The sequence below is a fragment of the Schistocerca serialis genome, chromosome 1 (genome assembly GCF_023864345.2).
Source record: "Schistocerca serialis cubense isolate TAMUIC-IGC-003099 chromosome 1, iqSchSeri2.2, whole genome shotgun sequence".
In the NCBI taxonomy this organism is placed as follows: domain Eukaryota; kingdom Metazoa; phylum Arthropoda; class Insecta; order Orthoptera; family Acrididae; genus Schistocerca; species Schistocerca serialis.
In genome coordinates, this window is record NC_064638.1 from 1,015,134,303 (window position 1) to 1,015,161,140 (window position 26,838).

Genomic DNA, 26,838 nt, shown 5'->3' on the forward strand with positions numbered 1-26,838 from the left:
CTGAACTTTAATTTGTGTTACTCTGCTAAGCCAGATTTATTTTTTTGTTTGCTGCACATTGCCTCATATTAGTTGTAATGTTGAATTGCTTGGTAATTTAGATTTACTGTAGCTTGCTTTGCGATTTTCCATTTTTTTTATTGCTGTTTATATTAATTGTTTTATGTGCTGCTGCATTGCCTCGTTCCCTAGTTTAGCATCTGAGCTCAGTAGATTTAAGTTAGCTTAAGAGGAGGTAGACTATATAAGAAACTGACTATAGACAATATGAAAAAGATTTGGGCCAAAATGAGTATTATACACTGAGAAATAATTATATTGAAAGAAATATGAATAGAATACAGAAAGCAGGTATAGATAGGACTTTTTGGGAATAATGATGAATGAAGGGAGATCTCCAAGAAGTAAAGAAAGTTTTGTTTGCAAAATACTGCAGTACAACAAACCCTGTCCTTTCCTTTTGTGTTATCCCACTATATGTTTGTGTACCCTTGTGTATTTGTTTTCTTCCTGTCTCTGTGTAGTTTCATAGAATTTTTTCTTCTTTTAATATTAAGCTACATTCACTATGATGAGGAATACTATTATCCTCAAATATAATTTGCATTAATAATATGTTATTTACCTTGTAAATATGCTTAGACATTATTTATTCTGGTTTGTTGCTCACATGTGAAGGTGATGTTTAAAAAGTTCTTGTGATCTTTATGTATTTACTTATGTCATAATTCCTGTAACACTGATGTATATGTCTATTTCTATTCTTTTGTAAAGCCTGTACTACAAATGTTATCTGTATTATTATGTTCTTTAATGATGTATTTTGTACCTTTGTAATTGTATTTTCATCTCTAAATTTATAAAATTGTAATTGACACCAGTTCATCTTATTATTAACTTGTAAGTTACATTTCACTGCACACGTTTCTGTTGGTCATAGTATATGGACAATATGTGAGAAGTAGGGACTGTTAGTGTTTGCACGTGTGTTAATAATTCAGCAAGGGACTGGATAACTGCATTGCTGGTTCTAAGGACAATTCCAAAAACTTTGTGAGTGCACAAGTGGTGGTTTATGGACTTGCTATATTCTCCGCAAGACTCTTCGATGGTGAATGTGCATCTGCACAATCGCAACAGATGGCTGCTGGCCATCTCTACAAGGACTACAGTGGGTCTGCACCTCTGGTGGCCCACCAATACCATTATCTCTACAAGGACTACAGTGGGTCTACATCTTTGATGATTCATCAATACCATTATTTCTACAAGGACTGCAGTGGGTCTGCACCACTGGTGGCCCACCAATATCGTAATCTCTACCAAGACTACGGTGGGTCTGCTCTGTGATGACCTACCTACCAATATTCATCAAAACTTCGACTGACTCTGCAGTGGGTTTGCTCTGTTGTGGCCCATTACCTGTCAGCATGTCGAGAGTCAGCACTGTCTTTCCGTTGGAAGGACAACACTACTTCTTCAAGACAGCATGGAAATCCACTACTTCTGTGTGCATTTTCTTTTACTGCTCAGACTTTGAGAAAAACACTGCTATTTTACTGTGATGAATCAGGACTATCTTTATAGCCTGTGAGAAAATTTTAGCTTTTGACCAACATTGTATCAATAAGTGTGTGCATTTGATATCTTTGTTATTGTAATTGTGAAAAAAATTTTAACAAATATGTATTGGCCAATGCCCAAAAAAATTTGTAAAATTTTTTTGTGGGGAGCATGGGGGCTATGTAAGTAGGCTGTTTAGGTTTTTTTATTGGTAACGCCACCTCTGTATGAAAATCACTGGCTGTGCTGTCTGCAGTCTGTGGCTGCTTTGCATTGTTGTAATACTCGCCATTGTAGTGTTAGGCAGTTGGAGGTGAGCCGCCAGCAGTGGTGGATGTGGGGAGAGAGATGGCGGAGTTTTGAAATTTGTCATGAACTGCTATATTTATATATGATGATATCAAGGTAAATACATTGTTTGTTCTCTATTAATATCTTTCATTTGCTAACTATCCCTATCAGTAGTTAGTGCCTTCAGTAGTTTGAATCTTTTATTTAGCTGGCAGTAGTGGCGCTCGCTGTATTGCAGTAGCTTGAGCAGCGAAGATTTTTGTGAGGTAAGTGATTTGTGAAAGGTATAGTTTAATGTTAGTCAGGGCCATTCTTTTGTAGGGATTTTTGAAAGTCAGATTGCGTTGCGCTAAAAAAAATATTGTGTATCAGTTTAAGGACAGTCGTGTATATTTGTTCAAAGGGGACGTTTCAAATGTCAGTACATTTGGCGGATTTCATTATCTGGTTTTGTACTACTCAGTGAGGCAGATTGTCGCTGATGGCCCTCTGGTCATAACTGCATGGTTAGCATGCTTTCTGTCTTGGACATATCGAGTGACCTATTTCCGGCAGATCCGACTCTATCCTGATGGTTTTTGCCAAAGTCTCTCGTAGCAGATCATCTAAGTAACTATAATGTACATGAGATTAATTAAATCAGAATTGGCTTGTAAATCCGAATTGCTTTCAGTAGTGCCAGCTCTATATGTTCTGATGAGTGCTATTGTCAGTTTTGCGTAAACGTTGTCACATACGTACTTCAACGTAACTTGAAGACAAAGGGCCTCAAAAATATATTTCATTTTAATGGACTAGTTTGTTCTTTCTTTAATGGTCTAATGACTCCTTCTGAAGTGTTGTAGTATTAATGCTAAGTTCAGAAGGTTTCAGATATGACATTATTATATATGACATTACATCGTAAGACAAATGGCTTCTGACGTAAGGGCAGGTAGGGCAGCAGGTCTGGCATGTGCCCTTGGACTCAGCGTTTGCAGCATCGACAGGTAGGTCTGTGTTGCTATTAAGTTACACACCCCTGTTTTTCTCCAATTACAGTGTCAGGCAGAAGTTGCATTTTGGTTGGTTCATTCTCTTGTAAACCTACGTATGTACACGTGACAGCAAAAAAAGTGGGCCACTAATGAATGCAGCCAACATAATGTAGCTGTGTCTCAGGTCCCCTACAGCGAGACCCTGTGGGGTACAGTCGCTTGAGTATACACTGTTGTTACCACAAGAGACCACTAGAGAATATTGTTCATCATGGCAGTCAGTCCAGATATAAACTAATACTGCCATAAATAAATATTAGAAAACACGTGATTAGAGATGAGACAGTCAGTAACACTTGTAAACTAAAATTCATTACAGTAAGTGACATTTGAGAAGCCCGATAACACACATTAAATCATATGACTAATTGTTATTCATGATCCGAATTTGAACCCGTTGCTAACTAAACAGAGCTTGCGTGTCTGATTGAGACTGACTAGGCATAAATAGACGTACATCTACATCTACATGGATACTCTGCAAATCGCATTTAAGTGCCTGGCAGAGGGTGCATAGAGTCACGTACACAATTCTCTATTATTCCAGTCTCGTATAGCGCGCGGAAAGAATGAACACCTATATCTTTCCGTACGAGCTCTGATTTCCGTTATTTTATCGTGGTGATCGTTCCGCGGTATGTAGGTCGGTGTCAATATAATATTTTCGCATTCGGAGAAGAAAGTTGTTGATTGGAATATCGTGAGAAGATTGCGTCGCAACGTAAAACGCTTTTCTTTTAATGATTTCCAGCCGAAATCCTGTATCATTTCTGTGACACTCTCTCCCATATTTCGCGATAGTACAAAACGTGCTGCCTTTCTTTGAACTTTTTCGATGTACTCCGTCAGTCCTATCTGGTAAGGATCGCACACCGCGCAGGAGTATTCTAAAAGAGGACGGACAAGCGTAGTGTAGGCAGTCTCCTTAGTAGGTCTGTTACATTTTCTAAGTGTCCTGCCAATAAAACGCAGCCCTTGCTTAGCCTTCCCCACAACATTTTCTGTGTTTTTTTCCAATTTAGGTTGTTCGTAATTGTAATACCTAGGTATTTAGTTGAATTTACGGCTTTTAGATTAGACTGATTTATCGTGTAACCGAATTTTAACGAGTTCATTTTAGCACTCATGTGGATCGTGGATGACCTCACACTTTTCGTTATTTGGGGTCAACTGCCACTTTACGCACCATTCAGATATTTTTTCTAAATCGTTTTGCAGTTTGTTTTGATCTTCTGATGACTTTATTAGTCGATAAACGACAGCGTCATCTGCAAACAACCGAAGACGGCTGCTCAGATTGTCTCCCAAATGCTTTATATAGATAAGGAACAGCAAAGGGCCTATAACACCACCTTGGGGAACGCCTGCAATCACTTCTGTTTTACTCGATGACTTTCCATCAGTTACTACGAACTGTTACCTCTCCGACAGGAAATCGCAAATCCAGTCACATAAATGAGACGATATTCCATAAGCACGCAATTTTACTACGAGCCGCCTATGTGGTACAGTGTCAAAAGCCTTCCGGAAATCCAGAAATACGTAATCGATCTGAAATCCCTTGTCAATAGCACTCAGCACTTCATGTGAATAAGGAGCTAGTTTTCTTTCGTAGGAACTATGTTTTCTAAACCCATGTTGAGTGTCTGTCAATAGACCGTTTCCTTCGAGATAATTCATAATGTTAGAATACAGTATATGTTCTAAAATCCTGCTGCGTATCGACGTTAACGATATGGGCCTGTTATTTAGTGGATTACTAATATATTGGTGTGACCTGTGCAACTTTCCAGTCTTTGGGTACGGATCTTTCGTCGAGCGAATGGTTGTATATGATTAAGTATGGAGGTAATGCATCAGCATACTCCGAAATCTCTAAGTGTTCACCAGTATCTGTTTACAAGACTGAGTGTGGCGATGGACGGGGAGCAGAAACCAGTACCTATACGAACTGTTAACTAAGCACAATCAGATGTCAGTTATTAAATATGTTAACTGATAGCATGATACTGGAACCAAAAACGACGATACAAATAATAATTTTTGCTTGGCAGGCATTCGAATAATGGTACCTTTCGCTGTTGTCTTATAGCTCAAATAGACATAAAATTATTATCCTTTCTTCACCTGTTGCGAGATGTTCACAAGTTTGGCCAGAGGTAACGCAACGAATAGTTCTCCGCTGTGTGGGACTCAAACTCCACGCATATCGCCGCTGTTACATCTACACGAAGAGCGGTCAACTATCAAATTCCCTTTCACTAGTAGTTACGACATTGCTGTTCGTAGATACCTGTAGGAGTTTGCCATCAACGAAATGACGGGACAGCATAATCTCGAAGGGTTCAAATCCGGAGAAGAACTGGAATCAGAGCTCGAATCCCAGTCTAGTGCCAATATTTTGAAAATTCAATGGTCACTTGAATCAGACATTAAGATCCTATGACCTTACATGACGACTGGTTCGTGAACTAAAATAACATTACTAGTGCAAGAAAGCTTACTAGAGACAGAGTTTCTGCAAGCAGCGACTTCCACCTCTGTCAACAGAACTAATCCAACACTGTTCTAGTCAGTAGGAAATGGACAAGTTCAACGTTAATTTGGAACAACGGGTCAATTATTTAATCGATACTTGGCGTTACTATAGGTAAAGTAGGTTTGTTTGTGGCTGCTGAAAACTAACACCCCCAACAGGTATCGAACCCATACCTTAGCCATTACAAACTAGCCTCACTCCAATCAGCCACCTAATTTCAGATGTTTAGCATCCTGTTTTTGTCATAATGCGGTAGGAAGCACACAGTACGAGATGTGCTGACTTCCACTTCAGCAGTTGTTGTGAATAGTAGTCAACGTCATGTAGCGCAAAAGCAAAGCTGTGATATGAAGCCCATCGTTTTCCTTTCTCTTTTAAGTCGTGTTCCGTCTGTCTGCCAACGACCTTGCTGCAATGGTAATTCTGGTTCCTGTCACATAATCGAAGTTAAGCGTTATCATGGTTGGCTAACACTTGGGTGGGTGACCATCCGGGTGTGCCGAGCGCTGTTGCCTCCGGGGGTGCACTCAGCCGTTGGATGGAAACTGAGGACTACTTGACTGGGAATTACAGCTCCAGTCACGAAACCTGGCATTGGCTGGGAGAGCAGTGTGCTGACCTAATGCCACTTCACATCCGCATCCAGTAACGCCAGTACCCTGAGGATGACATAGGGTTTGTCGAGTGCGTTCCATCTTCCGGGGCCTGATCGAATGAAGAGCAATGTTCCTTCCCTAAGAGCATCAGTCTGACAGTCAGAGACAATTTCGTTCATTTTAAAACCAGTCGTTAATAGAAAATTCCAGCAGAAACATGTTTGTGAAAGGGGTTATGGGTGTCTGTCATGGTAAGACCAATTTCAGCGCCACCAGCAGCGGCCGCTTCATACAGACCGGATCTGCCCATGCGATTGCGACACAGTGGGCATATAGCCTATGATCTCCAGAGGACTCTTCTGCTCTCCAATTAGCAATTACAACATTATGAAACGTTGCGTATGGTATAGTACTATGTTTCAGCATGCTCCACGGCGATTTTGTAAGGCGTTTCCTTACAAGCACATTTAACTATGGCCTTGCTTTGTTCAAGTTTATAGTACAGGTCGTGCTATGACAGCTTGAATATTTCTAATTTTTAATATTATGGGGAGCGTCGTTTATGCATTGGAAAATTGAGTCTAGGACAGACTAAAGTCTAGCATTTGTGACAATGTGTTCTGTTTGTTAATCAAAATATCCACGGGTATGCTGCCGGTCTATAGTGTCCAACGGGCACAATATTTCGGCGATCATACATGTCGCCATCATCAGGTGAACTGACGGACTGAGCTCCTGTGAACGTGCCGGCACGGAGATCCGTACGCTATGGCTGCTCAGAGGGAACTGGGCTCGGTCGCGGCGGCGGCCGATTTAAATACCCTCCGCCCGCGGCGCGCTCCTTCCGCCATCCGCGCCCCGCGCCAGGGTCGCGCGGTGGAACAGATTGCGACGGCGTCTGAGATGACGTCGGTGTGATGGCTCTGTCCGCCGTGGTCGAGTTACTCTTGATTAACCCGATCGCTGGTTCCCAAGCCTTGCTAAGATTATAGCCACAGCCACGGTTTATGAGGTCGTCATTGGTGCGAATTTCGATGGCCTCTCTAACAACGCTGTCCCAGTATCTCGACGTCTGTACCGGAATCCTCGTGCGGTCATACTCCATGGCGTGATTTTCCGACAAACAATGTTCAGCGACCGCCGACTTGCTCGGATACATCAGTCGAGTGTGCCTCTGGTGTTCACGGCATCGATCCTCGACGGTACGCATCGTCTGACCAATATACGACTTGCCACATTGACACGGAATCTGGTACACGCCGGCCTTCCTCAAACCGAGGTCATCTTTGGCGCTCCCCACCAGTGCACGAGTTTTATTTGGAGGACAAGACACAGTTCCGACCCGGTGTTTCTTCAGAATGCGGGCGATTTTCCCCGAGAGTGCGCCTGTGTATGGAATAAATGCAGTGCCTACCTCCTCCCTCGTGACTTCATCCATCTCAACAGGTTGTGCTGCAGTGGTTGAGCGGAGAGCACGTTGAATCTGCCACTCTGAGTACCCATTTTTTCGAAATACAGTTCTCAGATGTTCCAATTCCTGGGGTAGACTCTCTGCGTCATAGATAGTGCGCGCCCTATGTACTAGAGTTTTAAGTACCCCATTCCTCTGTCAAGGGTGGTGGCAGCTGTCTGCGTGCAAATACAGATCAGTGTGCGTAGTCTTCCGATACACCCCATGACCTAGGGTGCCGTCAGCCCTTCTCTTGACCAAGACGTCAAGGAAAGGTAATTTACCCTCCGTTTCAGTCTCTATAGTGAATTTGATGTCGCAATCTGTTCCACCGCGCGACCGTGGCGCGGGGCGCGGACGGCGGAGGGAGCGCGCCGCGGGCGGAGGGTATTTAAATCGGCCGCCGCCGCGACCGAACCCAGTTCCCTCTGAGCAGCCATAGCGTACGGATCTCCGTGCCGGCACGTTCACAGGAGCTCAGTCCGTCAGTTCACCTGATGATGGCGACATGTATGATCGCCGAAATATTGTGCCCGTTGGACACTATAGACCGGCAGCATACCCGTGGATATTTTGATTATCAAATTCGCCGGGAGAAACTCAAGAATGTTCTGTTTGTGTTTAATTAAAGAGTGAAATCAGTGGAGGCAATTAGAAACAGCTGTGACCTATGGAGTGAATGCTATGGAGAAAGTCAAGTAGTATCGTTTACCATTTTTAGATAAATTAATCACCACAAATAGGAAAACAAACAGGCGTTGATGAAGGATCTTGAAATTATCGTAAGTCACATTGTATCCGATAATTGGCAAGTGTGACGACAATTAACTTCCATTCGACACTTGTCTCGAATAATCATATTGAGGTTAAAAGAAAAGGACGATTACGGTACAACGTCAAAAACGAGATTAGGCACGAAGTGGGAAGGAATGGGAAGGATGTCATGTGTGCCTTTTCAAAGGATTGATCGTGGCATGTGCCGTAACAGATTTAAGGTCAACGTAAACCATTTCATTGATATCGACATGTAGCGTGGCTTGTGAACAAACAATTTGTTCAAACGTTATAATACCATGAAATATATTACCTAATCACATCAAACCAGTATGGATATGGAAATCATCACTTTTATGTGACACAACTGCCACTTCATTCGCACGATGTACTGCATACAGGGGCTCTCAAATTGCTTTCGTATTTATACAGTTCGAAAATCGTTTTTGATATCGTTCCTTGTGGGCGGTTTCCGACCACATTGCTTTCCTATGGATTCGTGATATCCTGTCTGAAAGATCACAGTTCACAGTAACTGATGGGACATCACCTAGTGAAACGGAATTGATGAGTGTAATACCTTATATAAGGTTACGCTCACGTTCTGCGAGGTTAGACCCGTGGTCTAGGGGTAGGGTCTTTGATTCATAATCAAAACGTCTTCGGTCCCGGGTTAGATCCCCGCCACTGCCTAAATTTTGATAAATAATCAGCATTGGCGGCCGAAGACTTCCGGCATAAGTAGTCAGCCTCATTCTGCCAACGGCCTTGTCAAAGAGGGCGGAGGAGCGGATAGAGCACTCTCTTGTCCTAGGGGTGGAAAATTGCCCCTAAAGGCGGAAGAATCAGCAATGATCAACGACATGAGGATGCAGAAGGCAATGGAAACCACTGCATTAAAGAAACGTAACGTGTATCCACAGGACATGTGGCCTGTAATTGAAGAAGAGTCATGATGATCTCTCCATTGGCAAAAGATTCCGGAATAGTCCCCCATTCGGATCTCCGCGAGGGGACTGCCAAGAGGGAGGTTACCATGAGAAAAAGATTGAATAATCAACGAAAGGATAACGTTCTACGAGTCGGGGTGTGGAATGTCAGAAGCTTGAACGTGGTAGGGAAACTAGAAAATCTGAAAAGGGAAATGCAAAGGCTCCATCTAGATATAGTAGGGGTCAATGAAGTGAAGTGGAAGGAAGACAAAGATTTCTGGTCAGATGAGTATCGGGTAATATCAACAGCAGCAGAAAATGGTATAACAGGTGTAGGATTCGTTACGAATAGGATGGTACGGCAGAGGGTGTGTTACTGTGAACAGTTCAGTGACCGGGTTGTTCTAATCAGAATCGACAGCAGACCAACACCGACAACGATAGTTCAGGTATACATGCCGACGTCGCAAGCTGAAGATGAACAGATAGAGAAAGTGTATGAGGATATAGAAAGGATAATGCAGTATGCAAAGGGGGACGAATATCTAATAGTCATGGGCGACAGGAATGCAGTTGTAGGGGAAGGAGTAGAAGAAAAGGTTACAGGAGAATATGGGCTTGGGACAAGGAATGAAATAGGAGAAAGACTAATTGAGTTCTGTAACAAGTTTCAGCTAGTAATAGCGTATACCCTGTTCAAGAATCATAAGAGGAGGAGGTATACTTGGAAAAGGCCGGGAGATACGGGAAGATTTCAATTAGATTACATCATGGTCAGACAGAGATTCCGAAATCAGACACTGGATTGTAAGGCGTACCCAGGAGCAGATATAGACTCAGATCACAACATAGTAGTGAAGAAGAGCAGGCTGAAGTTCATGACATTAGTCAGGAAGAATCAATACGCAAAGAAGTGGGATACGGAAGTACTAAGGAATGACGAGATACGTTTGAAGTTCTCTAACGCTATAGATACAGCAATAAGGAATAGCGCAGTAGGCAGTACAGTTGAAGAAGAATGGACATCTCTAAAAAGGGTCATCACAGAAGTTGGGAAGGAAAATATAGGTAGAAAGAAGGTAGCTGCGAAGAAACCATGGGTAACAGAAGAAATACTTCAGTTGATTGATGAAAGGAGGAAGTACTAACATGTTCCGGGAAAATCAGGAATACAGAAATACAAGTCGCTGGGGAATGGAATAAATAGGAAGTGCAGGGAAGCTAAGACGAAATGGCTGCAGGAAAAATGTGAAGACATCGAAAAAGATATGATTGTCGGAAGGACAACCTCAGCATACAGGAAAGTCAAAACAACCTTTCGTGAAATTAAAAGCAACGGTGGTAACATTAAGAGTGCAACGGGAATTCCACTGTTAAATGCAGAGGAGAGAGCAGATAGGTGGATAGAATACATTGAAAGCCTCTATGAGGGTGAAGATTTGTCTGATGTGATAGAAGAAGAAACAGCAGTCGATTTAGGAGAGATAGGGGATCCAGTATTACAATCGGAATTTAAAAGAGCTTTGGAGGACTTACGCTCAAATAAGGCAGAAGGGACAGATAGCATTCCATCAGAATTTCTAAAATCATTGGGGGAAATGGCAACAAAACGACTGTTAACGTTGGTGTGTAGAATATATGAGTCTGGCGACATACCATCTGACTTTCGGAAAAGCATCATCCACACAATTCCGAAGACGGCAAGAGCTGACAAGTGCGAAAATAATCGCACAATCAGCTTAACAGCTCATGCATCGCAGCTGCTTACAAGAATAATATACAGAAGAATGGAAAAGAAAATTGAGAATGCGCTAGGTGACGATTAGTTTGATTTTAGGAAAAGTAAAGGGACGAGAGAGGCAATTCTGACGTTACGGCTAATAATGGAAGCAAGGCTAAAGAAAAATCAGGACACTTTCATAGGATTTGTCGACCTGGAAAAAGCGTTCGACAATATAAAATGGTGCAAGCTGTTCGAGATTCTGAAAAAAGTAGGGGTAAGCTGTAGGGAGAGACGGGTTATATACAATATGTACAACAACCAAGAAGGAATAATAAGAGTGGACGATCAGGAACTAAGTGCTCGTATTAAGAAGGGTGTAAGACAAGGCTGTAGCCTTTCGCCCCTACTCTTCAATCTGCACGTCGAGGAAGCAATGTTGGAAATAAAAGAAAGGTTCAGGAGTGGAATTAAAATACAAGGTGAAAGGATATCAATGATACGATTCGCTGATGACATTGCTATCCTGAGTGAAAGTGAAGAAGAATTAAATGATCTGATGAACGGAATGAACAGTCTAATGAGTACACAGTATGGTTTGAGAGTAAATCGGAGAAAGACGAAGGTAATGAAGTAGAAATGAGAACAGCGAGAAACTTAACATCAGGATTGATGGTCACGAAGTCAATGAAATGGCTCTGAGCACTATGCGACTCAACTTCTGAGGTCATCAGTCGCCTAGAACTTAGAACTAATTAAACCTAACTAACCTAAGGACATCACACACAACCATGCCCGAGGCAGGATTCGAACCTGCGACCGTAGCTGTCGCTCGGCTCCAGACTGTAGCGCCTAGAACCGCACGGCCACCTCGGCCGGCTAAGTCAATGAAGTTAAGGAATTCTGCTACCTAGGCAGTAAAATAACCAATGACGGACGGAGCAAGGAGGATATCAAAAGCAGACTCGCTATGGCAAAAAAGGCATTTCTGGCCAAGAGAAGTCTACTAATATCAAATACCGGCCTTAATTTGAGAAAGAAATTTCTGAGGATATACGTCTGGAGTACAGCATTGTATGATAGTGAAACATGGACTGTGGGAAAACCGGAACAGAAGAGAATCGAAGCATTTGTGATGTGGTGCTATAGACGAATGTTGAAAATTAGGTGGACTGATAAGGTAAGGAATGAGGAGGTTCTACGCAGAATCGGAGAGGAAAGGAATATGTGGAAGACACTGATGAGGAGAAGGGACAGGATGATAGGACATCTGCTAAGACATGAGGGAATGACTTCCATGGTACTAGAGGGAGCTGTAGAGGGTAAAAACTGTAGAGGAAGACAGAGATTGGAATACGTCAAGCAAATAATTGAGGACGTAGGTTGCAAGTGCTACTCTGAGATGAAGAGGTTAGCACAGGAAAGGAATTCGTGGCGGGCCGCATCAAACCAGTAAGTAGACTGATGACCAAAAAAAAAAAAAAAAACACGTTCTGCTGTTCCTAATTTATATATATAAACTATTCAGCAGACGATTTGTGGCACTCAATGCTGCCGTCTCGTAGACTACTCAGAAGAGCAAAGCGAATTGCAAAATGATGTGGAAAATACATTTTGACGGTGCAAAACGTGACCATTCACCTTACACAATAAAATGTGTAAGGTTCTTAACATGAATACGAAAACAATTCCGTTAAGGTTCGCTTACATGAAAAATCAGTCACATTTAAAGGTTGTCGATTCAACTAAATATCTAGGAGCTGCGATCACGAACAACAACTTAAAGTGAAACCGGCATATGAATATATTATAGGGAAGGAAATTCAAAGACTGCATTTGATTAGTATAATACGTAAAAGATGCAACAAGTCAATCGACGTGCCCGCCAACAACACATTTCTCCGTCCTCTTCGTGAGTATTCCTGGGCGATATGTGATTTCCACGAGGTAGTAGTGACGGAAGACATCGAAAAAGATGAAATAAGAGTAGTTCGTTTTGTATTATCACGGATGTCATAATCGTATTAGGATAGAAATCGTTGAAATGTAGGAGTATTATATTGCGGCGAGGTGTTCGACACCCTCTTCCGCTAAATGACACGAAATTTTGTTTACCCCGAGATACACAGGAGACATGACCATTGTGATAGGAGACATCAGTGCTTGCACGGTAAGGTTTAGTTAATCATTATTTCCACGTGCTTTTTGTGAGTGTAACGCTAGAGAAATAATGTGACAGTGGTTCAAAGAACACCCTACCAAGCTCTTAATTGTGAACTGCACAGTGTTCATGTAGATGTGGATGCAGATGTCAAGGGAGGATTAGCAGGAAAAAGGGAGGATAGGAGAGCACAAGCGCAAAATAAAAGAATGGAAAGCTTGCAAATCATTCCTTACAAAGATGTATGCGACGGTTTGTTTAATCTTAGGACAGAGCGAAAAGGAAGGAATGATTTCAGAACGAAGAATGGATCATAGTTAAAGGGATATAAAAGAATGCGGTTTCATATCTTTTGAAAGGAATAATTGACGACAGTAAAGAAAGCAAAGAAAGCAGAAATTAAACGAGAACATGTTGGTTGAATGGTATCCATTAGATTTGCTTATAATGTTCTGGGAGAGTGAAGTAGGACGGCAATTGAGGTACTATTGCAAGAGAGCTGAGAGAGAGAGAGAGAGAGAGAGAGAGAGAATGGAGGACAAATTAATAATGAATAAATGTAAGACGAAATAGCCTACACAATTTTTGGAGGGCGGAGAGCGTATTAATGTATGGATGGTAAGAGAGAGAGAGAGTTTCAAAAATGGTTCAAATGGCTCTGAGCACTATGGGACTTAACATCTATGGTCATCAGTCCCCTAGAACTTAGAACTACTTAAATCTAACTAACCTAAGGACATCACACAACACCCAGTCATCACGAGGCAGAGAAAATCCCTGTCCCCGCCGTGAATCGAACCCGGGAACCCGGGCGTGGGAAGCGAGAACGCTGCCGCACAACCACGAGCTGCGGACTGACAGAGTTTAAAGCGTCCTCTAAACTGAATACTTTGCAAATGTCTAGACAAGGTATAAATGAAATAAAAATGGAGTATTTAACGAACTGTATATTCAAAACAAACTCACTTCAATTAAAAAGGCGACTCAAAGGAAAACAAACTCAAATACAATTTTATGTGTTGAAAAGCGATGTTCCACTGACTCTAGATGAAGAAAAATTGAAGAAAAAGACGACTTAACAAAAAAAAATTGTGGACTAATACTTCGTCCAGAATCCCACATTACTTTGTTCTTCTATCTGCATCTTGGCATAAAAGGCATCAAGAAAGTAGTCCCAAAGATCGTCAGCTGTAGTTCGCTGGTTTTGCCACCAGTTCTCTGTTGACGTCCTGGCGACCTTAGCCCACTTGTTGTCCTTTGGGTTCACATCAACACCCCGTGGTATCTAGTCCGTCACTTTGATGGCAATCGTCGAGAGCTGTTGCTGAACGAATGCACGCTTGTGAGTGGGAGAATGGTACTCTTGTAATATGAAGTCACATTCTCCATATAGCATTAGCACTGAAGGAAGCATCACATTTTTCAATATGTCGGCGTACTGCTGACTATCGACAGTTCCTTCTATGTTGTGAAGAATTCCTGCTCCTCTCGTAAAAATCTATCCCAGCAGGAAACAGACAGTCGTCCACTTCTTCCCCTCGTGGCTACGTATTCGCGTCAATGGCGAGTACACTCCCTCCTGTAAACGACTCTTGGACGGTCGTTTATGGTAGTAAAACACTTTTTCATCATTGAAAATGATGCTTTCCCACGACGCACTCAGTTGGTGATATAAAACATTGCCTTCACCGAGCTGTTGTTTCACAACTTGTAATCGAGTGTCCCTCAATCTTCAGTGAATCGTTTCTCTGGAGGGGGAAGGGAGAGGGAGAGCTGAACTCCCACCGCAACTGCTTTACACTCAGAAAGGGGTTTCCTATGCTCTTAGACACTTGCTCTCTTTCCTCCTGCTGTGAGCTCACTCTCTTCCCACCTGATCCAGAAAGCTCAGTCAGCAGCGCCTCTTTGAAAGTAGTTCCTCCACCATCTCGTTGCAGTGGTATGTGGGACACCATTCGTTTTGCCATCTTGTCTGATGGAATATCCACCTTCTTCAATAAGAGCGATGACTACACCTCAAGTTGATCTCTCCCAGTGAGCCATTGCAACATAAATCCTTATTTCTATTTCTGCTTCCCACACTTATACCAATTCCAGGAGAGGAAGTAAACATATTTACGTCAAAAGAAGTGGCAGAGACAGAGCCATGACTCTGGCTCTACAGGCCCACGTCGTGCGGGGGTTTCTATTAACACGCTACTGTCGGTCGCTTTCTTTCGTCTCGCCTGTGCACCAGGCTGTAGGTAGCAGGCCATCCCATCTTCCATCCAACCTGGCTGGCCAATAGCTCGCGAGCCACGGCTATTGCAGGTCCAGGGTTCGAAACCATTCTGAGCCCTCGAAGGAGCAAATCTTTCATCTACCCTACCCAAGACTGTAGTATAAACTAACGCAGCTAGTGCTATTTTGCTATAACATGAGCAGGCACATCTAATTCTGATGTTTCATTTAAATATTTAACGAAAAATAAATTAAAGAATACGTTCATGATAAACGTAGCTACCACAAAATATTTCAACAAGCTACCAATAGCATGACAAAATGGCTCTGAGCACTATGGGACTTAACATCTTAGGTCATCAGTCCCCTAGAACTTAGATCTACTTAAACCTAACTTACCTAAGGACATCACACAACACCCAGCCATCACGAGGCAGAGAAAATCCCTGACCCCGCCGGGAATCGAACCCGGGAACCCGGGCGTGGGAAGCGAGAACGCTACCGCACGACCACGAGATGCGCGCTAATAGCATGACGCAAGTATTCTTTCTTGTAAGCACTCTGCATTAGGTCTCGTATTAAGAAAATACTTTATCCACCAAGATAACTAAGCGGAAACAATTTGGCGGCAGCATTCACAAATAACTGAGTTTACCTAGTATATCATTCACATTTTGAGCACTTATAAAGTGTGCTCAGTGTCTCTGAAACAGTAAGTATTGCGTGACGGAAAATACGTTCTGCTGAGGCACTCCATTTACTTCTCGATGATATGTACGAAGCTCGAGAAAAAACTAACACCGAATTCTCTTTGTGTGTTCTAACCTCTCTTACATTATTACAGCTGTAGTATAATCCTTTGTATGGTAATCGCAACAAAAACTGTTTGCATTCAGAGGACAAAGATGGTGGTTAAAATCTTATGGAAATAACGTCCCACAGTGGTAAAGCGTTTGTTTTATTAATACGTTCCTATCTCGTCCCCCTTCCCCTCTCCCCTGCAACCACGAGGGAAAAAAAAGGAAAACATCCACCACTCTCTCTCACTTAATTCGCTGTACTAGAAAATCAGCTCCCTTCTTTCAACGTTTCCCATGTCCTCGTCAACCCCGTCGGGTAATGATCGCACAGTACTCAGCAGTACTCCAGAAAAGGTCGAACAACTGTAGTGCTGGCGGTCTCCTTAGAAGACTTCTAGGGTCTTCTAAGCTTTGTGTCAATAGCCCAACATTTGTTTTACCTTCTCAACAACATGTGACGTTCCCCAGTTACGTTGTTTATATTTGTAATCCGTAGGTCTCTATAACCCTCAAATTTGTCTTACTTCTGCAGTCATCGTCCGTGTGGCTGGTCCCGGTGGAGGTTCGTGTCCTCCCTTTGGCTTGGGTGTGTGTGTTTGTCCTTAGGATAATTTAGGTTAAGTGGTGTGTAAGCTTAGGGACTGATGACCTTAGCAGTTAAGTCCCATAAGATTTCACACACATTTCAACATTTTGTTTTACTTATCCATTTTTCGAAACTTGACGAAACCCTTTTACCTGCCACAGATATAATGTTTAGTTTGTCTGCTAAACAGCTCATACACATCAGAAATAGCAGAACGTCAACATCACTTTACATGCAGAATCACATCCATCACTTCCATTGCATTACGTGATGTCCCGTCAGGTACTATCAAGTGTGACCTTTCAGATAGCAAATCACAAATCCTGTCCACAACTGAGACGATAGTACATAGGAAAGAAATCTGTTTGGAAGCCGCTCATGAGGAACGATATCGAAAGCCTTTTTGGGACTTTATTATAACCACGAAATTAATTTGAGAGCACCTATATGCAGTATATTGTGCGAATAAAGTGCTAGCTGTTTCTCACAAGAGTGATGCTTTCCAAATCCACGCTGGTTTTATGTCAAGGTAATATATTTTTGGACACTTCATAATGTTGAAACAAAGTATTAGTTCACCCACCCTGCCACATGTCAGAGCCAATGAAATTAAATTGTAACTGAGTGGATTTTGTTTAATATCTTTCTTACGTATTGGTTTGTACTACTTTCCATTCGTCTTCCTCACCATAAATACTAGAATACTCCCTATGACGTCGTAGGAAAAGTCATGCCGCTACGTCGTTCATGCATAAGATGCACTCTTAAACTGATAGCTCATTCAGAAAAGACATTGCTGTAGAAATACAATCATCCGGCTATGACTATAGGAGGGTCATGTAAACATAGTGGAGCATCTCTTGTGACGTCTGACTCTATTGTTACTCCGTGGAACGACAGAAAATTTTCTTGGAAGATAAACTTGCTATATTCGTGATATACCAATCAAAGTTTCTGAATGAATTCCACTTTTGTGTGTCATCGACTTACCAAATATATGCTTAGAGACAAGCGACATTACTTTCATGCAGTAACTACAACTAATTTAGTTCTCTACATTGCAGATTATCTGTGTCAGTCATCCCAAGGGCAATGACGAGGCTATGAACGCTGCAGTGGTCGCATGTCCCATGAATATGTCGACGCACTGTGAAGAGTGAGAGGCTCCAAACTGGAGCGAGAGTAACATTTTACCTCTTCTATCAAAGAAGCTGCAGACCCAACTACACACACAACCTGACAAACACTTGCACGAAGACATGAGCGATACGCAACAGTAACTAAGCACGCACGAAGGCAAATCGGGAGTCGATGCACGCGCGCGCACACACACACACGCACACACACACACACACACACACACACACACACACACACACACACACACAGAGAGAGACGACTCATGAACGATCGACAAGCCAAAACGCGTCGTCCGGTAGGACGACCGACCGACGATCCACCAAGTCCGTGGCCTGGCTCAAGCGAAGCGTGGCTGCAGTGGTCGGGCAAGCCATGTCGACACAGACCTCTCTGCTGCTCCAACCCGACTACACTATTGCCGCATTGCAACTCCCCGACTGGCAGGTCCGGACTGCTCTCCAGAAGCGTTCCAACTGACTGCAGACTCGAACTCGCAAACCGAACTCCCGACGCGAACTTCTTACGATAGCCAAGGACCGGGAAGTAGTAGCAGTCGAGCGAAGATATTACGAGAGGGGATATATCGGTACGCGCTGATAATGCCACTCACGGTCAGGCAAAGCAGCAACTCAGTGACGGTAGTAATTTAAATTAACGTAGTGAGGTGGAAGTACGTTAAAAGCAGGGTGTAAAATAGATGATGGCGCTAACACCAGCCACGCACGGATCAATGCTACATCTCACAACTTTCGTCTATATTGAGAAATCTCTCAATACATATTGTGTAAGCATTGGACTGTACATAAAACTCAACATTTCTTGTAATTCTTCTTGACATTTACTGCCGATAGCAATGGTACTAATGAATTTTTCATTGGTACCATTAATGTTTCCCAGAACATAATGTAGCCGCTGTCACCTTGTCGCCGTCCTGCAGTACAGGTGTCAAGGAGTTGTTCCCCTGGAAGATGAAGGATTCGGCCCCTCCTATCGGCATGATGAAGAAGGAATCGGGATTCAGCAGACCATGCAACACTCTACCTAATAGACGGTATGTCCACCTTTGGCAGGGATAACAGCGACGACGCATCGTGGCGTGGAAGCAATGACTCCTTGGCAGGTCGCTGGAGGGAGTTGGCACCACATCTGCACAGACAGGTGACCCAATTCCCGTAAATTCCGAGGAGGGGTGCGATGAGCTATGACGTTAAGTTCAATCTCATCCCGGATGTATTCGATCAGGTTCATACCCGGCGAGTTGGGGGACCAGCACATAAACTGGAACTCACAACTGTGTTCCTCGAGCCACTCCATCACACTCCTGGCCCTGTGACATGGCGTAATACCTTGTTAAAAAATGTCACTGCCTTCCAGGCACATGATAGTCATAAACGGGTGTAAGTGGTCTGCAAACAGTACACGATAGTCCTTGGCCGTCACGGTGCCTTGCACGAGCTCAACTGGACTCATGGATACCCACATTAATGTTTCCCAGAGCATAATGGAGCCGCAGTCAGCTTGTCTCCGTCCTGCATACAGGTGTCAAGGAGCTGTTCCCCTGGAAGATGAAGGATTCGGCCCCTGCTATCGGCATGATGAAGAAGGAATCGGGATTCAGCAGACCATGCAACACTCTACCAATGTGCGAACGTCTAGTGCAGATGATCACTTGCCTATTTCAGTCGTAACTGTCGATGTTGCGATGTTGACACTGGGACATGCAAGAGTCGTCGACTGCGGAGTCCCATCGCTAGGAGTGTTCGGTGCACTGTGCGTTCAGACACAGTTGTACTCTGCCCAGCATTAAATTATGGTGTTACTCCCGCCACAGATCGCCGCCTGTTCTGTTTTACCAGTCTGCCCATCGTAGATGTCCGAATGTCTATCTGTAGCGGCGGCTACATAACCTCACGACGTCTGGATGTGGTCTCAGATTGGTTTCAACACGTATTGAAGACACTCACTACTGCACTTCTCGAATACCTGATAATTCGCCCATGTCCCGAAAAGCTGGTGCATCTGTCCTCGGTCGAATTAAGGTAGGTCACTCGCCTTCCCCATTGTACACGGTCAGCACGCTCTGTGATAGTACGTACACTGTGCGTGAGTCTTTTCTCGGCGGGTGACCCTTCTGTCTCCTGGACTGGCTTATATCGACAGTAGGTCAGCGGTCATAACGTTCTGGCTGATCAGTTATTTCTTATTTACTTCTTAGACGTGTAGATTGAACAGTCGGGGTGAAGGGCAGCGTCCTTACCTCACAACTTTTTCATTTGAGTACATAGTTCTTGACCTTACATTCTTGTTGTTCCCGCTTGGTTAGTGTACATTACCCGTCTTTCTCTGTAGCTTACACCTGTCATTAACAGAACTTCGAATATAGAGCACCATTTTACATTGACGAATGCTTTTCTGGATTGGAAAACATTATAAATGTGTCTTGTTTTTTACGAAAGTCCTGCTTCCACTATCAATAGCAATGTCATAACTGCCTCTCTAGTTGGTTTCTTTTTCCGAAAGCCAGACTGGTATTCATTTAACAGATCATCAATATTCGTTTCCATCCTTCTATATGTTATTCTTGTCAGCAATTGGAAGTATGATTTCTAAAGTTGATTTCACATCCCCATCTACATCTATACTCTCTGGTGTATGCAGAGGGTGACTTTCTGTACCAACTTGACTTCTCCCTGGTCCCTGACAACTAGGTTTGGAATAGCTGAAGTGAAAAAACATGGACAAATTTATCATCTGTTGTTTCGTGTAACACACTTTATTACATAATGACGATATTAACATTTCAATTTACATACTTATTAAAGGAATCATAAATCTGAGAACATGCTCAAATACTTTTTTAAAGAACACTTTAACAGTTATATTCTTTTTTTAAAGAACACTTTAACAGTTATATCCTACCCCCGTGAACCGTGGACCTTGCCGTTGGTGGGGAGGCTTGCGTGCCTCAGCGATACAGATGGCCGTACCGTAGGTGCAACCACAACGGAGGGGTATCTGTTGAGAGGCCAGACAAACGTGTGGTTCCTGAAGAGGGGCAGCAGCCTTTCCAGTAGTTGCAGGGGCAACAATCTGGATGATTGACTGATTTGGCACTGCAACACTAACCAAAACGGCCTTGCTGTGCTGGTACTGCGAACGGCTGAAAGCAAGGGGAAACTACAGCCGTAATTTTTCCCGAGGGCATGCAGCTTTACTGTATGGTTAAATGATAATGGCGTCCTCTTGGGTAAAATATTCCGGAGGTAAAATAGTCCCCAATTCGGATCTCCGGGCGGGGACTACTCAAGAGGACGTCGTTATCAGGAGAAAGAAAACTGGCGTTCTACGGATCGGAGCGTGGAATGTCAGATCCCTTAATCTGGCAGGTAGGTTAGAAAATTTAAAAAGGGAAATGGATAGGTTGAAGTTATATATAGTGGGAATTAGTGAAGTTCGGTGGCAGGAGGAACAAGACTTTTGGTCAGGTGAATACAGGGTTATAAATACAAAATTAAATAGGGGTAATGCAGGAGTAGGTTTAATAATGAATAAAAAAGTAGGAGTGCGGTAAGCTAATACCAACAGCATAGTGAACGCATTGTTGTGGCCAAGATAGACATGAAGCCCATGGCTACTACAGTAGTACAAGTTCATTTGCCAACTACCTCTGCAGATGATGAATAAATTGATGAAATGTATGATGAGATAAAAGAAATTATTCATGTAGTGAAGGGAGACGAAAATTTAATAGTCATGGGTGACTGGAATTCTAGAGTAGGAAAAGGGACAGAAGGAAACATAGTGGGTGAATATGGATTGGAGGAGAGAAATGAAAGAGGAAGCCGTCTGGTAGAATTCTGCACAGAGCATAACTTAATCATAGCTAACACTTGGTTCAAGAATCATAAAAGAAGTTTGTATACATGGAAGAATCCTGGAGATACTAGAAGGTATCAGATAGATTATATAATGGTAAGACAGAGATTTAGGAACCAGGTTTTAAATTGTAAGACATTTCCAGGGGCAGATGTGGACTCTGACCACAATCTATTGGTTATGAACTGCAGATCAAAACTGAAGAAACTGCAAAAAGGTGGGAATTTAGGAAGATGGGACCTGGATAAACTGACTAAACCAGAGGTTGTACAGAGTTTCAGGGAGAGCATAAGGGAACAATTGGCAGGAAAGGGGGAAAGAAATACAGTAGAAGAAGAATGGGTAGCTCTGAGGGATGAAGTAGTGAAGGCAGCAGAGGATGAAGTAGACAAAAAGACGAAGGCTAGTAGAAATCCTTGGGTAACAGAAGAAATATTGAATTTAATTGATGAAAGGAGAAAATATAAAAACGCAGTAAATGAAGCAGGCAAAAGGGAATACAAACGTCTCAAAAATGAGATCGACAGGAAGTGCAAAATGGCTAAGCGGGAATGGCTAGAGGACAAATGTAAGGATGTAGAGGCTTATCTCACTAGGGGTAAGATAGATATTGCCTGCAGGAAAATTAAAGAGACCTTTGGAGAAAAGAGAGCCACTTGTATGAATATCAAGAGCTCGGATGGAAACCCAGTTCGAAGCAAAGAAGGGAAAGCAGAAAGGTGGAGGGAGTATATAGAGGGTCTATACAAGGGCGATTTGCTTGAGGACAATATTATGGAAGTGGAAGACGATGTAGATGAAGATGAAACGGGAGATACGATACTGCGTATAGAGTTTGACAGAGCACTAAAAGACCTGAGTCGAAACAAGGCCCCGGGAGTAGACAACATTCCATTGGAACTACTGACGGCCTTGGGAGAGCCAGTCCTGACAAAATTCTACCATGTGGTGAGCAAGATGTATAAGACAGGCGAAATACCCTCAGACTTCAAGAAGAATATAATAATTCCAATCCCAAAGAAAGCAGGTGCTTACAGGTGTGAAAATTACCGAACTATTAGTTTAATAAGTCACAGCTGCAAAATACTAACGCGAATTCTTTACAGACGAATGGAAAAACTGGTAGAAGCCGACCTCGGCGAAGATCAGTTTGGATTCCGCAGAAATGTTGGGAACACGTGAGGCAATACTGACCCTACGACTTATCTTAGAAGAAAGATTAAGGAAAGGCAAACCTACATTTCTAGCATTCGTAGACTTTGAGAAAGCTTTGACATTGTTGACTGGAATACTCTCTTTCAAATTCTAAAGGTGGCAGGGGTAAAATACAGTGGGTGAAAGGCTATTTACAATTTGTACAGAAACCAGATGGCAGATATAAGAGTCGAGGGGCATGAAAGGGAATCAGCGGTTGGGAAGGGAGTGAGACTGGGTTGTAGCCTGTGCCCGATGTTATTCAATCTGTATATTGAGCAAGCAGTAAAGGAAACAAAGTAAAAATTCGGAGGTGGTATTAAAGTCCAAAGAGAAGAAATAAAAACTTTGAGGTTCGCCGATGACATTGTAATTCCTTCAGAGACAGCAAAGGACTTGGAAGAGCAGTTGAACGGAATGGACAGTGTCTTGAAAGGAGGATATAAGATGAACATCAACAAAAGCAAAACGAGGATAATGGAATGTAGTCGAATTAAGTCGGGTGATGCTGAGTGAATTAGATTAGGAAATAAGACACTTAAAGTAGTAAAGGAGTTTTGCTATTTGGGGAGCAAAATAACTAATAATGGTCGAAGTAGAGAGGATATAAAATGTAGACTGGCAATGGCAAGGTATTCGTTTCTGAAGAAGAGAAATTTGTTAACATAGAGTATAGATTTAAGTGTCAGGAAGTCGTTTCTGGAAGTATTTATATGGAGTGTAGTCATCTATGGAAGTGAAACATGGACGATAAATAGTTTGGAATAGAAGAGAATAGAAGCATTCGAAATGTGGTGCTACAGAAGAATGCTGAAGATTAGATGGGTAGATCACATAACTAATGAGGAGGTATTGAATAGAATTGGGGAGAAGAGGAGCTTGTGGCACAACTTGACAAGAAGAAGGGACCGATTGGTAGGACATGTTCTGCGGAATCAAGGGATCACAAATTTAGCATTGGAGGGCAGCGTGGAGGTAGGTTGCAGTAAGTACTGGGAGATGAAGAAGCTTGCACAGGAAAGAGTAGCATTGAGAGCTGCATCAAACCAGTCTCAGGACTGAAGACAACAACAACAACAACAACAACAGTCATATCTTTAAAAACAGGACATGAAAAACCGAAGTACATAGTTCCCGAAAAGCAAATTATTACATCAAATGAGTGTGGGTTCAAGCAGGTTGAAAAAACAATCTTATCACTCAGATGAATTACAGCAACAACCGTTAAATATACTAAGAGTTGCTCAAGTCATTAAAAAAAAACAACACATTAACAATTGTGTCTTTAAGAGCAGGACTTTACAATCGTATGTACAGAATTCCCAAAAACAAAGCTCAGCATGGCTGCACGCAGGTTCAACAAACAATTTTATGACCCAGCTGAATTACAATCGGCGGTTAAATGTACTAACAAATTTCAAGTCTAGCTGACCATTACACATCTGAACAACATTCATCCAAATCCCGTGTTGATCACAATCACGACAGTAATTGAAGCTGTTGAGAGACTGCTTAGCAATGCATAATTCTTAATAAAATTCCCCTAAACTGATCAGACTAAGAAGCAGTGATAACGATGCCAACTTCAAAGAACGGTCACAGTATAATGAAGAAAAACTTCAGTCTTGGCAAACACGCCCTAAGCTCACCAAACAGATCTAACTAGTGGTTCTGCACGAACGGCGACGTTCTGCAGTGGCACGCATGAAACAATAAACTTTAGTCAACTTGGGCCACACCGATGCGGCTAGTAGGGGCGACCGAGTACCGATCAACCCCGAAGCCGTGCGACGGTTGGAGTGTTGCCCGATTAACGAACACGCATCTGCTCCGGGCTTAGGGGACTAGAACGCTCCGTTTGCGCTAAAGTTGCCCTGACACCTACAAATGAAAAGGGAAGAGTAATCTGCGGAAATAAAGCTTCACACAATAATGACATGGAGTAAAAAGGAAACATGTAGATTAATGGTAAGTTAATGGTAAGCGGGTACCAATAGGTTAAATGTAACAGTCCTTAAGACTGGTAATATTCAGTATCAGTCATGTCAGCATGTCAGCACCCTCTGACTCATCAATACAAAAAAAAGTTCAAATGTGTGTGAAATCTTATGGGACTTAACTGCCAAGGTCATCAGTCCCTAAGCTTACACACTACTTAACCTAAATTAACCTAAGGACAAACATACACACACCCATGTCCGAGGGAGGACTCGAACCTCCGCCGGGACCAGCAGCACAGTCCGTGACTCCGTGACTGCAGCGTCTGACGCTTTCCTAATGTCTTCAACCTCGGAATTTACACCCGTAATTTCATTACTGACCTGACGTTTTCGACAAGCTCATCAGCCCTCTTTTTTCTTAGTTTCGCACGGTGAGACGCAGCGCAGCGCTTGCTTGTTGACGTGATTGATGATTTCGTGATTGCAGAACAACCTTGGAAGCACTCATAACCGTAAAATGTCTATTAGTATGCGTACGGAGCGACTTAAAGTGGAACTACCACATAATCGCTGAAAAACTGAGGCAGTCGCCCGACAGATTCACTGTAAGAACCCTCAAACAGTGTGGTGCATGCTGTACCACCATACAGCGAGACCTTCAGAGGTGGTGGTCCTGATTGCAGTTCATACCGGTATCTACAATACCCAGTAGCACGTCCTCTTGCATTGATGCATGTCTGTATTCTCGTGGGTTACTATCCACAAGTCCATCAAGGCACTGTTGGTCCAGATTGTTCCACTCCTCAACGGCAATTCGGAGTAGATCCCTCAGAGTGGTTGGTGGGTCACATCGTCCATATAGAGCCCTTTTTCAATATATGCCAGGCATGTTAGATAGTGTTGGGGGTCTGGAGAACATGCTGGCCACTGCAGTCGAGCGATGTCGTTATCCTGAAGGAAGCCCCACATAATGCCACCCTAAAACATCAGGGATCTTCCACCTTGCTGCACTCGCTGGACAGTGTGTCTAAGGCGGTCAGCGGGGCTGGGTTACGTCCAAACACGTCTCCGGCGATTGTCTGGTTGAAGGCATATGTGACACTCATCGATGAAGAGAACTTGATGCCAATCCTGAGCGGTCCATACGGCATATTGTTTGATCCATCTGTACCGCGCTGCATGGTGTCGTAGTTCCAAAGATGGGCCTCGCTATGGACGCATGCAGTGAAGTTGCACATGATGCACCCTATTGCGCACAGTTCGAGTCGTAACAAGACGGCCTGTGGCTGAACGAAAAGCAGGGCCACTGCAATAGTAGCCCTTGGTCGGCCTGAGCGAGGCCTGTCATCGACAGTTCCTGTCTCTCTGTATCTCCTTCACGTCCGAAGAAAATCTTTTCGGTTCACAACGTGACGCCTGGTCACTTCCCTTGTTGAGAGCCCTTCCTGGCACAAAGTAACAATGCGGACGCGATCGAAATGCGGTAGCGGCCGTCTAGGTATGGTTGAACTACAGACAACACGAGCCATGTACCTCCTTCCTGGTGGAATGACTGGAACTGATCGGTTGTCGAACCCCCTCCGTCTTATAGGCGCTGCTCATGCATGGTTGTTTACATCTTTGGACCACGCGGCTGACACGGTCGCAAGTTCGAATCCTGCCTCGGCCATGGATGTGTGTGATGTTCTTAGGTTAGTTAGGTTTAAGTAGTTCTACGTCTAGGGGACTGATGACCTCAGATGTTAAGTCCCATACTGCTTAGAGCCATTTGAACCATTTGAACACCTTTGGACTCGTTCAGTGACATCTGAGACAAATGGACTGTGTCTGTGATACAATATCCACAGTCAACGTCCATCTTCAGGAGTTCTGAGAACCGAGATGATGCAAAACATGTTTGATGTCTGCAGTATTCAAGCAGTGTCCTCGCTAAAAAAATTAACTTGGATGTCTTTCAGAGTTTTCTTCCACGTAATTTTCAGCAGATTATTTATATAAACATATTCAGATATTGCTTAT